General features: G+C 33.6%; 1 long non-coding RNA gene across 1 annotated transcript in view; it reads right to left on the bottom strand.

The window, feature by feature from the left end:
* Positions 1-17,917, bottom strand: part of LOC141542431 (uncharacterized) — a 32,796-nt gene extending 14,879 nt beyond the window's left edge. Inside the window, exons 1-2 of the long non-coding RNA XR_012482152.1 lie at positions 17,799-17,917; positions 17,459-17,538 (exon numbers count right to left, since the gene is read on the bottom strand). This is a non-coding gene — a long non-coding RNA (uncharacterized LOC141542431). The remainder of the gene's footprint in view (positions 1-17,458; positions 17,539-17,798) is intronic.
* Between the last annotated feature and the right edge of the window lie 390 nt (positions 17,918-18,307).

The raw sequence follows: 18,307 nt of genomic DNA, 5'->3' as shown, positions 1-18,307 counted from the left end.
AGTTCAGGTAGTATTTTCATTTTTATTATATTTTCTTGACCTATCCAAGAGCACTTGATATTTTTTCCAGTTGTTTAGATCTGACTTTATTTGTATAGGAAGTGTTTTATAGTTTTGCTCATATAGTTTCTGACCTTCCCTTGGCAGATAGATTCCCAAATATTTTATACTTTCAACAGTTATTTTAAATGGAATTTCTCTTTGTATCTCTTGCTGTTGGATTTTATTAGTGATGTATAAAAATGCTGATGATTTATGTGGATTTATTTTGTATCCTGCAACTTTGCTAAAGTTGTAGATTATTTCCACTAGTTTTTTAGTTGATTCTCTAGGATTCTTTATGTATATCATCATAGCATCTGCAAAGAGTGATAATTTGGTTTCCTCATTACTACTCTAATTCCTTTAATCTCTTGAAAATAAACAAATTGCAAATGAACTCCAAATAAAAATCCAAAATCCAAAATTTGAATTCTATCAAAAAATGAAGAATAATTTAGACATTATATAAACTGTTTGCAAAAATAAGAAAAGGAAAGATCTCACGATCTGGATTCCTAAATCAGAGATAAAGAAAAGAGGAAGAAAACTATAAATAATCATAATGCACATTGATATAAAATGTTTAAATAAAATATTAAGACTATAGCAACATATCACAAATAAATACTTTGTAAGATTTCTGTAGTGTTCTTTGTTAGTTTTCTGGAGGTCTTTGGGCAGCCTTCTTTTCAGCAGAGCAATCACCACAAGAATAGCCAGGTGTTAAAGTCCAAATTCTTTATTGTCTCCTTGCCTGGGGCTGGGCAGCTTTCTGGAGAGCCTTCCAGACTGGCCTTGGTCTCAGTGGGGGAAGTGCAGGAGGCCAGCCACCATGGTGGTGTGAGATGTAGTGAATCTGTCTCTGAGTCCTCAGGCTTGTGCTTCAGCTTCCATCCACCACAAAAGTGGATGGTTGAATGAATGAATCTGGCTCTCAGTCTCTGCTGGCTGTTATATAATCTATTATAATTACATTATCATAGGTGTGAATCTTGTGGAACTATATTAAGTACTAAGCACATGTACTTTAGTGTGGTGATTAATAGTTCTCAAGTTCAGTACATTACCTTATCAATTCCTCTGATTTAACACCTTGTAAAAATCCTTGTTTCAGAGTTTGGGCCTATAACAGATTTCTATCAAAAATACAAAATTCAATATAAGCAAAACTGCCAATATAATTGACCTTGTTAATCACAAGAACAAAAATCATATGATTATATAAATATATGAAGAAAAAGCTCTTGACAAAATAGAACACTCATTTCTTTTTTGGAGTGGAGGCAATTGAGGTTAATTGACTGGCCCAGAAGCATACAGCTAGTTTAAGTGTATGAAGCCAGATTTGAACTCAAGTTCTCCTGACTCCAAAAATGGTGTTCTAACCACTATGCAACTTAGCTACCCCAAAATACTTATTTCTTTTAAACAAAACAACCAGAAAACATGGGGAGGAATAGGCATTGTAAGTTGTATTTATTATTTAAAACAAAAACCCTACATATCTCATATAAACTACAATACTTCTAAAAAGATTAAGAATAAAGCAAGGATGCTCATTATCATCACTAGTACTTGTTATCATTCTAGAAATGCTAGCAATAGCAATGAAACAAGAAAAAAGTGAACAAATAAGCATAAACCAGGAAGAAACAAAACTATTTATTTTAGTAGATGGCATGATGATGGAGAGAACTATAGAGACATTCATTTATACAACAAGGACCTCCTCCTCCAAGGCTTTTCTCCAGAAAAGACTCCCCTAAGAGCAGTAGGTTTATTTTTGTCAATCTCAATATCACAAAAGTGAATACTATTATCTCTTCTCTATTAAAAGTAATATAGGCAAGTTTAGTAATTGTGTGTTCCATCTTTGCATCACTAAACTAAAAACAAAGCTTCCAATTCCACATTTAAATTTTTGCAAGATTTTTCAGTTCCTGACTGCTTGGATTTTTTTTTTAATCTCCTGCCCTGAGTTGATAACAAGCTATTGTTCTAATGTTGAAGAAAGTAAGTTCTTTTATGGGGTGGAAGTTTAATGTGCTTTCTTCATTGTTACAAGTTAAGGTCCACATTTTGTAGCAGTGATTTATTTCATTTTATCATTATGTCTTGAAATTACATTAAAATTGTTTTTAGCTTAAACACAGGCAAATTTAAAATTAGGATTTATTTTGAAAAAGTGCTAGCTTTTAGTTCAATGTATGCCAATGCCTTATCATTGGGTAATATTCAGACAGTTGATAAGTTGGCACAGAGATACCTTTTTGAAAAGTCCTATTTGTATTTATTAATATCTTTGAATTAAATCTAATCAAAGAACTATCATATTACCTTTTGAACATTTTCATTCTATAGTGTTAGCAAATATAGTTGCAAGCCAATAAAATATTTTAGCTATTTGTTCATTGCCCCCCCCCTTTTCAAAAAATATTTTTAGTGAAACTGGAGCATCTGGAAGATCTCATCAGTTATTTGGATTACATACTGAACCTCTTCCATGATGATGAAGGATGCCATTGGCAAAGATACCTTCATGCATCACTTGATATTAACAAAATACTACTTTACAAAGTGATTTCTGTTGTTATTTTATTAAATAGCTCATGATGTTTTTTACTCATGGAACTAGTTAGGTTTTCTAAATAGTGGATACTAATTATAGACTTATAAGGAGAGGAATTATGAAGAGGATTGATCTTTACATTGTACCATAAAAAGATCAGCTTGACCGCAAAAGAATCAATTTCTCTTCCAACCTCCAATCTGCATCTTTTAGAAAAGCTACTTTATGTCTTATGTATCCTTGTCTTTGTAATGGTCAAAGTTTAAGTCTTTTTTCAAGTTAAATTAAGTTCATTGTGAAATAATCTATAAAACTAAGCATTTTTGTTGTTCAATTATTTCAGTCATGTCCAACTCCTCAGAACCCCTTTTGGGGCTTTCTTGGCAGACGCTGGAGTTAAGCTTTTCTTTCTCTGGCTCATTATACAGATGAGGAAACTGAGAGAAACAGCATTTGATTTGATCAGGATCATACAGCTAGTAAGTATCTGAGGCTGGATTTGAACTCGAGTCTTCCTGATTCCTGGCCACGGAGCCACCTAAATGCCCTTTAAAAATAAGCATAGCATAGTAGAAAGAATAATGAATGATCAGAAGTCTTGGCTTTAATTAACTGTGAGTTGGGGTAAGTCATTTAATCTATCTGAACTTATTTCCTCTTCTAGAAATGTGGTTTCCCTGGATGATACATAAGACCCTTTTAAACTTTATTTTATTATTCTAAATTTTTCATTCCTCAAAAGTCCTATTTCACATCTACTACATGTCAAAGAAATGCTTCTGAATTTGTGGAGACTATACATCCTAAGAAGGAGCTCTAGTAGTTCCCATTAAAAGACAAAGGCTCCTAGCAAGACACCTATGACAGTCACTACATCTGTCACCCAAAGAGCAATTAAACTACTTTTGGAGCAGATCACAATAAGGTTGGCTGCAGAGCGATAGATTTTTTTGGCCACATTAACTTTTTAAGAGGGGATGCAATCTATGTTAGCATCCAAATTGACAAAGTCAAGAGTTTTGTTTTTTTTTTTAATTTTTTTTTATTTTATTTTATTTTATAATTATAACATTTTTTGACAGTACATATGCATGGGTAATTTTTTACAACATTATCCCTTGCACTTACTTCTATTCAGATTTTTTCCCTTCCTCCCCCAACCCCCTCCCCCAGATGGCAAGCAGTCTTATATATGTTAAATATATTACAGTATAATTTAGATACAATATATGTGTGTAGAACCGAATTTTTTGTTGCACAGGAAGAATTGGATTCAGAAGGTAAAAATAACAGTTTACATTCATTTCCCAGTGTTCCTTTTCTGGATGTAGCTGGTTCTGTCCATCATTAATCAATTGGAATTGGATTAGTTCTTCTCTATGTTGAAGAAATCCACTTCCATCAGCATACATCCTCGTACAGTATCATTGTTGAAGTGTATAATGATCTTCTGGTTCTGCTCGTTTCACTCAGCATCAGTTGATGTAAGTCTCTCCAAGCCTCTCTGTATTTCTCCTGTTGGTCATTTCTTATAGAACAATAATATTCCATAACATTCATATACCATAGTTTACCCAACCATTCTCCAATTGATGGACATCCATTCATCTTCCAGCTTCTAGCCACTATGAAAAGGGCTGCCACAAACATTTTGGCACATACAGGACCCTTTCCCTTCTCTAGTAGTTCCTTGGGGTATAAGCCCAGTAGTAGTATGGCTGGGTCAAAGGGTATGCACATTTTGATAACTTCAAAGTCAAGAGTTTTTGAAGCATTAATATATGATTATTCAAGACAACTCTTGGAGTACAGCCCAGAATATCCCTTCTCTTTGACTAGATGATCTTATGTGACCTTCTGCTTGAATGACAGTTGCCAAATGCTACAATCATAAAAAGTGGACATTTAAGCATTGCAAACAGATAATTGCTGTCCAAGTCACTCAGAGAAAAAATAGATTAGATGTAGAGCTGGAAAGGAGCCTAGAAGATCCCCCTCATTTTAAAGATGAGGATATTGAGGATCACAAAGGTTAGGGCCTTCCTCAGATAGTAATTGCAGAGCTAGGATCCACACCCAAAAGTTCTGGCTTTAAATCCCATACCTTTTTCTTCTAAATTTGTGCTACAAACTAAACCTGGTAAAAAGCATAATGTTCCTTTAAAGATTTAAGGAAATTAAAAACTCAATGCCCAAATCAAGTATTTATTATAATTGATTTTCTTATCATAAAAGAGAGCTTTTATAGAGGGATGGATAGATAGATGATAGATAGATAGATAGATAGATAGATAGATAGATAGATAGATAGATAGATAGATAGATATTGTATGTGGGAGTACAGAGCTCTGGTTGTATCAATATAGGAAACTCCTCTACTGTATTTGCTTACGGAAATAAGCAACTTGATTTCAACTTAGAATCTTAGGTAGTTGTCTGGGATACCAATGAGTTAAATGATTTACCCATGGTCACACAACTATTATACATTAGAAGCAAGACTTAAAGCCAGGTATTCTTGATATCAAGAGTGGTCTTCCATGAACACCACTTTGTGTCATTCATATATTATGTCTAAGTAATATTCTGCTTTCAAAGTCCAAACCATTTGAGACTAAAAGATGTTAATACATAGAATGTACTATATAGATAAAAATAAATTAATGCTAATTAAACTTTTAATGTGGTTTCCTTTTGCAGACTAAATATATAAAACTAGTTTTGAAATATAATACAATATTTTCTGGTTAATATCCTTGATACTTGTTTATTTTGCAAGGTAAATTATAGTTTACTTGTCACTTTGTGTACTACACAGCACCACTGAATTAATAATGCTATAGGGACCTGAAGTTCTTTATTTCCTAGAATTTCTATTTAAAATTCTTTACAAAAGGTCAAGTAATGAAATAGGGTCTTGACTAAATTTAGTCAAACCAACTTTGCTTCTTTTTGGTGTTTGTGTTTCCAACAAAAGAGCAACTATAGAAAAAATGCACAAAGTTCACATTTTAAGTAATAAAAGAACTTGAAATTTAACAGTGGAGATTTAGTTTGTCATCCCAAATTATTTTTCCTCCTAACTTAGACCATCCTACCATTCTACATCATTGTTGAAAGTTACAAATGTTTGAGTGTCCATGCCTACATAGCCAAAACAAAGGGGTGGATAACTAATTAACTATTTGGACTATTAAGAATATACCAGCTTGGATTATTCTAACAAAATGGGGGGGGGGGGGAAATCACTTTACTCTTCCCTAAACTATCTGCATTGTTTATGAGTATAGGCAGTTCCAAAATCAGTGGTTAGATGCTCAAATTTTTTTTTCTTTCTAGAGAGAACATGTCATTGGTAATTATATATATATTTTTTATCTTGAAATCAGAAGTTGTGTTGTATAATTTCTTATTACTTTTATTGTTTCTTAGGGGTTTGGTTTTGTAAGTTTTTTCCATATTTATTTGTTTTACTCCTAAGATGGGGTAAGAACAAAATAACAAAGGAGAGGGAAAATGGAATATTTTAACTAGGCTGATTTCTCTACTACAACCAGATGTCATCATCTCACAACTGTTAAATAAACATATTCATTAAAACAAATCTGGGACTTGAAGGAAGATAATGTTTATCCATCTATTTTCAATTTGCTTCTTCAAGTGTACAAGCCAAGATTTCATTAGCTGTATCCAACAATGTTTTCCTTATCAAAGCATTATGGTGTATCTGCTTATGCCCCAAATGTGGATATTTAATGGTCTGTTGCAGACATTCCAGAAGGCTTCACTGATACAACATCATTCTTTAGGTGTGTAATAAAGCAATCATGTTTATAAAACAAGCTAATCTGGCAGATCATCCTGAACTGGAATGGATTTGGACTAGACTTTCCCAATGATTCTGATTGCATCCATCTCTGAGAAATATGAGGGTTCTAAATGGAAAAACTATATACCACCATTCCAACAGTTGAGAACAGCCAAAAGCCAACAGCATGGAAGTATAAAAGACCCATGACAGAGTGGAAAGTGTGTTCTCAAAGTTAGACTAACTACTTAGATCACAGCAGGGCATTTTTATAAAGTAATGGCAAGGAGTGTGGAGAGATCTGAAGGAACAGTGTATAAAGTTGCCTGATTTATCAGTTAAATTTATATTTTAAAAAACATGCTTCTCCCTCCCCATAGTAAAGAGTAGTTATGCTACCTTTGCTTGAAGACATAAAGTGAGAAGGAACCCATCACCTACTAGTGATCCCTACTGTACTTTGGAATAGCTCCCATCATTTAAAAAAAATCCTTACATTGAATCTAAATCTTTCTCTTTTCAGCATCCATCCATTGCTCCTACATCTGCTCTCTAGAACCAAATATCCCATATGGGATAATTTAAGCAACCTCCATTATATCTACACACACACACACAAACACAAATACACACACACACACACATATATATATATTTATGTACATAAATATATGCATAATGCACATACAGGAAAATATAAACATGTCCACAAAATCTTCTCTAGTCTTATCTAAATGTCCTCAATTCTTTAAACTGATTCTCATAAGGAATGCTCTAGAGGTCTCTATCCTAATTCTCCTTTTCAGAGCACTCTTCAGTTTTCAGTTCCATTCCTAAATGTGATGATGACCAGACTGCAAATAATATCCAGAAATGGTGTGACAGGGACAGAATACAATGAGATTTTTCTCTTCACTAAGGCTGGATACAAGGTCTTTCTTAATGAAGTTCAAGATCATTTTGCCCTTTTTTGCCACCATATCACAATGCTAAATTGAAATTGCAGCCCATTAAAATCCTGAATATTTTTCAGATGAATTTCTGTCCACCTATGGAGAGCCCCCATCTTATACTTATGAAACTTTTAAAAAACAAATATAAAACTTCATATTTATCCCTATTAAATTTTACCCAATCAGATTTGGTTCAGTATTCTAAACTTAGCTCTTTTTTGAATCTTGATTCCATTATGCAATGTGTTAATTATTCCTTTAAGTCTTATGTTATCTTCAGATTTGCTACCCAAGCCAATTATACTTTTACCTAAGTAATTAATGAACAATAATAAACAGTACAGGGACAAGCATACTTATCTGGCTCTCCCCAGTGGAGATATCCAAGCTGACAATAAAGCATTAATGATTATTTTTGGGGGGTTCTTTCATTCATTCACTTTTGATTAATTGTACCATGATCTGGATAGAATATCTTAATCTTTTCTATAATAAGAACAAGAAAAAATGTAGCAAATACTATTACTGTAACCTAGATCTACAGCATTTCCTTTATAAACAAGTTTTTAATCTAGTCCAAAAAAAGGAAATTATATGCCATGAACTGTTTTTAATGAAGCTTTTTTGTGATCACTGTTTTTTGTAAATGATCGCTAAATTACATTTCTTGCTTTCTCTGAATTCGCAATCGATCAAGTGAGACAATCTTTGCCAAATATGAGATAACATTTTTGAAAAGAGGTTATGTTATATTGTATTTAACATAATACTTTAACATATTTAACATGTGTTGGTCTGCCTGCCATCTGGGGGAGGGAGTGGGGGGAAGGAGAGGAAAAGTTGGAACAAAAAGTTTTGCAAAGGTCAATGATGAAAAATTACCCATGCATATATCTTGTAAATAAAAAGCTATAATAAAAAAAGAAAAGAGGTTATGTTGTGATATAAGAGCCACCTGCCAGTGGCTGCTGGAGGTCTAACTCAGACCTGTAGAATGGATCTCTTCATGTGAGAGGATGATGATGATACAAGGAGACTGAGAGGCAGTTGCTGTTCTCCGACCTCTCTCCTCTTCCCTCTACCTCCAATTTATTTCTCAATCCACAAGGAATACCTGTATCAGCAAAGGCTGCCCTGCAACTCCTTCAAGTGTCACGATCCACAGCTGAGGGGGCTCTCTGTGGGGGAGGTGAAGGGGGATTCTTTTCGGCCCCTTCAACCCACACAGAGTCCTTAACAAGATTATATTACAGAATAGATAATATTGAAGATAATAGTAAACATTTAATTTTTAAAAGTGTGTATTTTCTTATAGAACTTATTAATTATATTTCTTATTTGGTAATTAACCATATCCTTCCTTTCAGCATATGATTTTAATGTGCTTATGCCTTGAGTAATCTCTATCCCCATCCAGCTAAATTGTAAAGAATTTAAGGAAAGAAATCATTTCTTTTTTGTATCTCTAATAGTACCTGTTACAGTGCCTTGCACATAATAGATGATATTCAATAAAATGATGATATCATTTGGCACAACATAAACAAAAATGTGTTACTTCACAACTACTACGATATGTTTGAGGAATACAATTGGTATCAACACATCCAAATGTAAAATTTAGTTTAATAATAAATTCATTTTACAAGTATATTTCTATAGCTATAACATCTTTATCTCAATGAATATCATGTCTGCACTTATTTCTAAGATAAGTAATTAACTTCTCTAATAAGCTAGAAAAATATATGTAAATAGCTATCCTAATATACATTAGAATATATTATGATATAACAGAAACATATACATGCACACATATATATTTCACTTTACTATGTAATGGACTAATGAGACTGACTGGGATAGAACTGGTCTACATATCAGGATAATTATGTACAAGTCCCAACTCTGCCACATCCTGGCTATATGACCCTAAGGAACTCATGTAACATCTCTGAGCTCCATGCAACATTTTAAGACTAGAAGTTGCAGAGAAGAAATCAGTCTACAATTATAGAAGAAACTCTTCATTGGGAACTCCTTATATCAACGAAATTCCAAGCCCTGATTCCACTGCCCCCATAGGATTATGTGTTATAGACAAGCTATGTTAAATTAATCCAAAGTAAACTTTCCTAATCCCCCCAGATCCCATGCCCCGATTACCTTGTATATATTTTGTATATACTTATGCAAGAATGTAAACTTCTTGAAGATAGGGACTTTTTTCATTTTTAAAATGTTTTGCTAGTTCCTGGCACATAGTAGACATTAAAATGTTTGTTGTTTGCCTAATTGATTAGCCATCCTCTGGGATTATATTTGTACCAGCATGTGTACATATGTCTATATTTTTAATGAAAAATCTGTGAAAGTAGTTAGAGACATATATGCTTATGTCTACAGATTATTCCTTATGGAAACTTTTTTATAATGGGAATCCAGCCAAACTGAGCCTGGATTTTTTGCCTCATCCTATTATTAGGAGAGAGGAAACTCCATATTGGTATGCCCTCTTTCAGCTCTACTCCATTCTCTTTTTAGCAGGACTTTTTGATTTCTCCCTTTCTCTGCCTTCCATAGTCTTAGGTAAATTCTCAATAGTATCTCTCCTTTTCCATATAAAGTTATGGAGAAGCCATATTGTGAGACATATATTCATTCTAATGTAATGAAAAGAGATAATGTCATACATAATTTTGGGGTCTCCTTACTCATACTATTTCTAGGTATTCAGTCTCTCTACTAGTCTGCAAGAAAAGTTCCAAATGCCTGCTGAACTCATTTAACCTACAGTGCCTAACAGCAAAGGATGACCGAAAGAGAAGTCAGCCACAATTGTTAAAAGTTAGCCAACTGGGAACAGTAGTCCTTGTGCTACATCAGGAAGAAGAAAGGCAAAACTTCTGTTTAAAGTTGACTTTTTCATTCATGGTTTGAGGAAGAAAATTTAAAAAGGAATTTCAATAGTTTCTTACTACCAACAATGACTTTGTTCCAATTCAATCATCCATTCTCCTGTAACAGTTTGTTTACCCAGCCTCTTAATTTTTTTCAGTGGTTTAAGGATCTATAATTTCATAACTTGGAAATCCCCTTCACTAATACAGACCACATGGTTAGGAGAAAATGTGTGGGCTCTAACTAAAAAAAAATCATCTAGTGGCAAGATATCTGAATATCTGTCTCTCTTCATTTAACTTCAATTGACATACATATTTTCCATTAATCATTCTACATTTTGATCTTTCCAACTCAGTAGGGTCTTACAGAGTTTATACTTCAGGAACATAATTTTGTGAAGCAGGGGTTCCTTTCATGCTAGTATGAGGTCTTAGCATAGGACTTATTTTGGCAAAAGGATTTATCACATATAAGATAAGGACTAGGTCTACCTAAATGTATTATTGGTATGAAATATTTTCTGTCAGATGAGGATGACTATAAAACTGAAATTGGTTACTATACTTGATCTTTCTTGGTCCTAATGCCAAGTCACTGGCACTATTTTACCCGTGGCTTATTTAGTTCTTTTTATATTGTCAAATAACTAGACTCTGAGGGATTGCCCATCAAGTAGAGAAGGGTCAAACAAATGACAGTATATAAATGTAATAAAATATGAGTTTTGTAAGAAATTGTGAGACTATTTCTGAGAAACCCAAGAAGAACTGTATTAACTAACACAGAGTAAGTGAGTAGAACCAGAACAATATAGCAACATTCTAAAAATTGAATGATTTTGAAAAAAAAGAACTGTGATCAATCAAGATTCTAGAAGACCAATGATGAAGAACTCCTGCCAAAAATGTGAATTAAGACATTCATATTTAATGTGGACCACATAAGAATTCATTTTTCTTGATTATATTCATTTCTTATATAAGAGTTTTATTTTTTGGATTTCAGTGACAGGGGAGAATGAAGGGAAAAGTTTGATAATTCAAAAGATAAAATTTAATTGCAAAAAAAAAGATCTATTTAGAGAAATGAAAAACAATTGTGGTAGATGATAAATTCTAAATCTCCAAATAAACATTTCAGAAATGACTCCCTTTGTGCTGGCTAATTGCAGCCTAATCATATTTTCAGGGAGAGAGAGTCATTTTCCTTTCCTGAACCCACCCTGAAATGAAGGAGTTGTTTGGAAGGTACTAAGAAGTATCAACACATTTATTCAAGATTTCTTTGTTAAGTGTATTTTTCTCCCTATGCAAAAGGCCAAGATGACAGGAAGAAAAATATAAAAGAAAAGAAAGAAAGGAAGAAAGAAAGAATCTGAATGTCTTCTCTGCCATTTATTAATGTGTCGCTTTGCGCAATTAACTTTACCTCTCTTGGTGAGAGTATTTCCTTGTATAATATTAAGGGATTAAACTAAATGAACTTCATGGGGTCCTTTAGTTCTAAACTCTATAATCCTTTCTTCTCCCAAATACCTAGGAAATAAATTTTACATGTATATATATATATGAATGACTCTGGAGTTCTAAATCATAAAATTTTCCTTATGATCAGAAACAAAAACAAACCAAATTCCAGATGACAAGAACCTATCTTTAGAAAAAATATGACTCCAAATAAAATGTTTTCAATCACAAAGTGTAGTTTTATTGTTGTTATCATCATCATCATTATTATTAGTCTTAATTTTTCAAATGGATGAACTATTAAAAATAGAAAGTTTTCTACCACCACACCAAATAAACTACAGTTCTTTCACATACAGCACAGCTTGCTCTCAAATCTGTCATCTTAGGTTAATTAATTTCTACCACCTTGAAGGTTTTGTGGGACATTGTGGCAATATTCCAGTCATTTCAAGGAATAGAAAACTTCCTGAGGAGAAGCTAGGGCACTCCCCAAGGTACCTTTCAGGAGTGTCAGATCCCTAGTCATCTCAACACCCCTTCAGTTGACAGGTAAAATACATGCATATTTGACTTCATTCCTCCTCCACATTGCACACAAACAGGCTCAGGCCTGATTTCCCAATTAGAAGCTGAAAATTCTGGAGTGGAATCCATTATGAGCTGGGAATGAACGGCATTTTGGCAACCTAATGATAACCAGATGAAAGAGGCTTTATTCTGAGCAGGAAATATATTCATGGACTTAACACAAAGCAGTTACTACAGGGAAGAAAATCTACTATAGCTCCATCGAAAGACAGAGGATACTGAATTAGACAAGCTCTTCGGAAGATCTATCTATAGATAAACTACCTCCCCAAAAGGCCTGTCAGTTCTCATAGATTCATAAAATGTTCTAGCTACAAAGGAACTGAAGGATCTTAGAAACTATTCATTTTACAAACGAAGAAACTGGAACTTAGGAAACTTGTGATTTGCTTAAAGTTGTGACAGTAATAGTCACAGAGCCAAGACAAGAATTCACATATCCCAGTCCACTTGTTTTTTCCACTACATCTTTCATCCCTTATTGTTTCTGGATCTTTCTCCTGATTAAGGCAAAATTACAATCCACTGAAAGAAAATTACCTTCTGGGATAATGGGCTGCATTGTTGTTTGCTTAACTGCCCCTCTTTATTTTAAGGAAAGAGTCTATTGGGGCAGAAGTAGAAGTGATCATTGGAAAGGGACAACAATTTTTTTAAAGAGGATCAATTATGCATTCAATTATTTTTTTGAAAGAAAGAAAATGTCTGGAACATATATTTTTATCTTGTTTTATTTGGTTTTGTTTTGTTGTTGTTTTGTTTGTTTTATTTTGTTTAGACAGGAATGGGAGCCAGATGTGCAGTTTCATTGGTATAAGCAAACATTGGACTGAAAACTTCCTCTGACAATGTAGATTATCACCTACCTATGTAACTAGAAGGATAAAGAGTTGCCTGGAAGAACAGAGAGATTGTGATTTACTTAGAGTCACATACACTCAAGATTGGGAAGAATTAGGACTTGAAGTCTTCTTTAATACAAGGCTGAAACTTTTACAAATATGTAAATATGTAATTGTTATATTAATGTATAATATTAAATCATATTTTATATTATAGATTGGAGTATTATAAATATTATAGTTACGGTTGCTTGAACTCTCACTTAACATTATCTTGAAAATGTTCCTTTTTTAATAAAAATCATTTTAAAACGCAACAATAACTCAATAGTAGTGGAAAACCAGCACCCTCACAATGAAAATGACTATATAATTTTGGAAATATGGTTCCTTGAAGGGGGGGAATACCATGTATTTTAAGGGCAAATATATGATCTGGTATAAATATTCATATATGTCTGTTTAAAACCTAAACAAATAACTACAAAATCTCTTATTTTATAATTGACAGGGTCAAGACCCACTAAAATATCTCATTTAGGCTTAAATGAATCCTTAAGAATAATTGGAATAAATCTCAACTCTAAAGCTATTATTTGTGAGTAAGGGTAGACCTTTTCCCATTTGACCAGAAAAATATTACAAGACTTGATTTATGTGAGAGCATATGAAGAGATCTGGCAAATGTTTCTGAAATTCAACCTTGTTTGGGTATGTTTCTTCTCATTTTTCCCTTTGTACCCCTGAATATGAATGTTTAATATGAAAAAATATTTTTGACAAGTTTTACTGAATGTTACATTTTAATGGGTATTTTTCAATAGTCTAGTGGGAAAAGCACTGGATTTGTATTTCACAAAAGAAAAAACCCTCAGGTTCACATCCCACTTAAGACACATTATTGTATTTTCATATAACCTTTTTGAGATTCAGTTTTCTGTTTTATAATAAGGATCAGAAATCTCATAGATAACCATATAGAGTTGTTATGAAGTCACAAATGTAAAGAACTTAATAAACACAATATTTTTAATATTACAATGGATATTCTTACCAAAAGATCAGAATTGCTGGTAGGATATCATTCTGCAAAGACTTTAAAGTAGAAACATACAGAAATATACATGAATAGTTATTTAATTGTAAAATTCACAAAAGAATGAAGTAAGAAACTATTTAGTGAGATGTCCAAAAACTCAAGTATTCATGGACTTTGGAGACATCATGGTGATTGGGAAATTAAAGAGAATAGAAAGGAAATACAGATTTTTTAGTTTGAGAGAATTGAATGTTGAAGAGCAAGTGGATTTCAAAGTATTATGCAGTAGTAACTTATTTATCTACCAAACAATAACTTTATGCAATGCAACTAAGAATCAGGAAGCAAACACATATCCAAAAAGTAATAGATGTCAGAAATATCATGTGTTAGAGTTTATATATTTTATTAATAGGAAATTCTTACACACAGCTAGTTTTTAGACACAGTCCTAATGGGCTGGATAATTTGGTTTTACTGACATGTCAGATTAAAAGCAGAAAATTAGAAAGGAGGAATGGGTTCCTATTAAGTAAGCACAACAAAAGTTATCAATAAATTGGTAATTGACTGAAGAGACAGAAAATCTAAAACTAAAAAAAGCATAACAATCTGTAGCTATTTAGTAGAGGGACAACAAACTACATTTCTTAAAAGCCCCTAAGAGCATAATTTTTACTGCACAATTAATGTTTATGACTTTATTTCACAGAATGTATTTAAGTTCTCTCCATCATAGTTTTTAAAGAAAATAAGGTTTCTCTTAACGCTGACTAAATCTTTTTAAAATTATAAACTAAAGACCTTGTTCATCTGGAAAATTCCCTTTTGTGAAACACCTCACACTATTATTACATTATTTAAATGAAAGAAATGTTATAAAATGTCCATATTCTCCTAACATACTTGAACATAGGTTAATTTAAAAGTAAATTTACAGCTAATTATCAGTGCATTATTTATATTATAATAATTTTATATGTAGAATATTTCATTATGCATACATGGCAGTGCTATAAAGTAGATCCATCATAACTTCTCTGTGTTAAATCTTTCCACTCAAAATGTGCCATTAGGTTTATAGTGCAAATTCTCTAAATAAGGGGAGTATCAGAATTATAACTAAAATGTCTGGGGGAGGCCATTTCATCACATATTCAATTCTTAACAAAACAATGACCTCTTCCCACAAAGATTTAAAGTGCTGACATGAGACACTAGACAAGATACTTCTCTCCCAGCTGGTTTCTTTCTATTTAGCACATGCTTGGGTAGGGAAGACAAGACATACTCATGACAGGGAAATTTCTTGCTTTGAAAAGCAAGTCGATGCTGCCAGTATCTTTCTTAGTAGGTTCCCCTGAGTCTTATTTTCCCCCTGTCAACAATCTAAACTGCCTGCAGACACAGAAGCAAGCCTACTTTGTTAAGTCTATAGCATTTATACCTTCCTTAAAAATCCTTTGTAACATTACCCTGCATGCTGTGTTAATGGTATTACAAAACAATCCAACTGTGATAGTATAGGTGATTGTAGATTTGCTATCTCTAGCCATGGTGCTGATTGCTTCTATAACAATAATATTAAAATAATCTTCTTTTGTAAGAATTCTCTTCTCTCCTTCCCCTCCATATATGAGAGAGCATAATGTGGCCCTTTCTAGAATATTAGGAAAATTGGCTCATGGTGACAGGGTCATGAACATCTTCCTTCAATTCATTAATGCAGCATGGGGTTGCCAATGTCTTTACATCTCTTATTGTTTGTAATTATTACAATAGCAAAGCCAATGTTATTGGTACTCAAAATTTTTTGTTCACACACTATTATCAACAACAAAAAATTAGCAGACCCACTTATTATATTTATGGGTTCTTATTTAATTTTTCCAAACTAATAATTACCTACATTGTGATACATGCACATTCAAGAAAAAAAAAACAGACATTTAAAAACAATGACAAAAGGGGAGAAGACCATGAATGCTAAAGTGAATAGGGAATCATTATACCTCATTGAGCAGTGAAATGGCCTGGTCAGACATGAAAGGTCTAAAAGGGGACAAACTTGAAAAAGGGAGACTGTTGCAATGGAGAAGATAAAGAGGCTTTGAGCTAGGGTGGTAGATATTTGAATGGAGAAAAATAAAATGAAAGAGAGAGAGAGAAACAATATTTGGCAAATAATTAGCCAGGCACATAGGGTGAAGGAAAATATAGACTTAAAGGTGACATGAAGGTGATTAGAAGAGATGGGGTCCTCAAGAGGAATAGAAAAGTTTAAGGATAGGTATAAGATCATTGTTGGTTGAATTGTGAATACATCTAGCCATTCTGGAGAGCAATTTGGAACTATGCTCAAAAAGTTATCAAACTGTGCATACCCCTTGACCCAGCAGTGTTACTACTGGGTTTATATCCCAAAGAGATCTTAAAGAAGGGAAAGGGACCTGTATGTGCCAAAATGTTTGTGGCAGCCCTCTTTGTGGTGGCCAGAAACTGGAAACTACATGGATGCCCATTAATTGGAGATTGGCTGAATAAATTGTGGTATATGAATATTGTGGAATATTATTGTTCTGTAAGAAATGACCAACAGGATGATTTCAGAAAGGCCTGGAGAGACTTACAGGAACTGATGCTGAGTGAAATGAGCAGAACCAGGAGATCATTATATACTTCAACAACAATACTATATGATGATCAATTCTGATGGATGTGGCCATTTTCAACAATGAGATGAACCAAATCACTTCCAATAGAGCAGTAATGAACTGAACCAGCTCCACCTAGCAAAAGAACTCTAGGAGATGATTATGAACCACTACATAGAATTCCCAATCCCTCTATTTTTGTCCACCTGCATTTTGGATTTCCTTCACAGGCTAATTGTACACTATTTCAAAGTCCAATTCTTTTCGTACAGCAAAACAACTATTTGGGCATGTATACAGATATTGTATTTAATTTATATTTTAACATATTTAACATATATTGATCACCCTGCCATCTGGGTGGGGGAAGAAGGGGAAAAATTAGAACAAAAGGTTTGGCAATTGTCAATGTTGTAAAATTACCCACGCATATACCTGGTAAATAAAAACTATTAAAATATATTAAAAAGATAGGTATAAGATAATGAAAAGAAAGTTACAATACAGATCACAATCCATCTGTCAACAATTTAGTGCAATTCATTCTGTCCTATACAAACAAACAAGAGGGAAGTAGGACTCTTACTTACCAACCATTTCTTTGGAAGAAAGCCCACTCTCTGGGAGAAGCCTGTTGGAACCACAAGATGATCCATGGAATAGGAGATGTCTACGGAGAAATCAGAGGTTCTCCCTTAACACCTCTGTAGCTACTGCTCTGGATGTCCAAGTAGCAGTAATGTCTATTCTGAAGGACTTTAGAAGGAGAAGAAATTGGGAATTTGCACTAAGAAGAAAGGGAATAGGATGGGAAAATGCTGAAGATAAAGGTACTTAGGGTTGTGTTAGAGACAAGTCCCATGGCAGCTTATCAGAAGGAAAATAGAAGTGACCCATCTTCTCACCCTCAAATTGATTGGATACACTCACCTTAGAGCTAGGTCACAGCTCTACTTTAGAGACATAAGTTACTCTTTGCCACTCAAGACAATTTCTCCTGAAATGGAAAGCAGAAAAAGCTCAGATGTCCCAAATTCAAATGAACAGAATCTTTCAAGATATCATTTTCCTCACTCACTCCATAGCTCACACTGCTTGAGGACAGAGGAAGACCCAGAACTGAGCCATAGCCCTGTTCCTGAACACATTCTTTCTCACACCAAATGCTAATGTACAACTGGGATTTCTAAGCTTTATGCTCTCACATGTACTATTGACAAGTTCTCTCTACCACTGCACACATAGCCTGGAAACGATATTATTCCAAACAATCTCAGAACAGTCTTTTGCTGTCTACTCTCATTCAAATTGAATACCACAGCATATAGTCTCCACATCTTCTAACTCTTCTTCCTTGGTATGGCACATACAACTCCCAGGCTAGTTTTTCAGTCACCAAAAGGTCAATACCAGTCCTGAGGCTGCTTCCTGAAATTGTT

This window comes from Sminthopsis crassicaudata, chromosome 5, assembly GCF_048593235.1.
Source record: "Sminthopsis crassicaudata isolate SCR6 chromosome 5, ASM4859323v1, whole genome shotgun sequence".
NCBI lineage: Eukaryota > Metazoa > Chordata > Mammalia > Dasyuromorphia > Dasyuridae > Sminthopsis > Sminthopsis crassicaudata.
Note: the sequence above shows the minus strand (reverse complement) of the source record. Positions and strands in the feature narration are given on the sequence as shown.